Here is a 648-nt window from a genome sequence, read left to right as displayed (position 1 = left end):
TCTAACTAGGCTGAATCGAGTATTGTGCGACCTACTATTGCTGCAAATAATTTCGAACTGAAGCTGAACACTATTCAGATGATACAATAATTTGTTTAGTTCGATGGTTTGCAAGATGAAGATCCAAATACTTATTTGGCTAATTTTCTGGAAGTCTGTGATACTTTCAAGATAAATGTTGTTTCTGACAACGGCATTCACCTACGATTATTCCCTATCTCGTTGAGAAACAAAGCTAAACAGTGGTTGAATTCTTTACCCGAGATTCTATCACTACATGAGATCAAATGACTGAGAAATTCCTACTGAAGTACTTCCCACCGGCCAAGACAGCCAAGTTGAGGAATGATATCTCTTTCTTCGTTTAGATTGACTTAGAAACCTTATATGATGCATGGGAGAGATACAAGAATTTATTGAGAAGGTGCCCTTACCATGGGTTACCTTTATGGTTACAGGTTCAAACCTTTTACAACGGTTTGAATCCCTCAACTAGACAGTTGATCAATGTAGCAGCTGGTGGTATAGTTAACAATAAAACACCCAAAGTGGCTTATAAATTGATAGAGGAGATGGCACTGAATAATTATCAGTGGCAAGTCATGAGGACGAAGCCGATGAAAGTAGCTGCTGTCTTTAATTTAGATG

General features: G+C 38.0%; 1 non-coding gene across 1 annotated transcript; it reads right to left on the bottom strand.

Annotated features, from left to right (window-relative positions):
• Positions 1-335: 335 nt before the first annotated feature.
• LOC128039344 (small nucleolar RNA R71) lies at positions 336-442 on the bottom strand. Its single transcript, XR_008193847.1, has one exon. It is a non-coding gene; the product is annotated as a small nucleolar RNA R71 (small nucleolar RNA).
• Between the last annotated feature and the right edge of the window lie 206 nt (positions 443-648).

Source organism: Gossypium raimondii, chromosome 2, assembly GCF_025698545.1.
Source record: "Gossypium raimondii isolate GPD5lz chromosome 2, ASM2569854v1, whole genome shotgun sequence".
Taxonomy (NCBI): domain Eukaryota; kingdom Viridiplantae; phylum Streptophyta; class Magnoliopsida; order Malvales; family Malvaceae; genus Gossypium; species Gossypium raimondii.
This window is presented reverse-complemented; position numbering and strand designations above follow the sequence as displayed.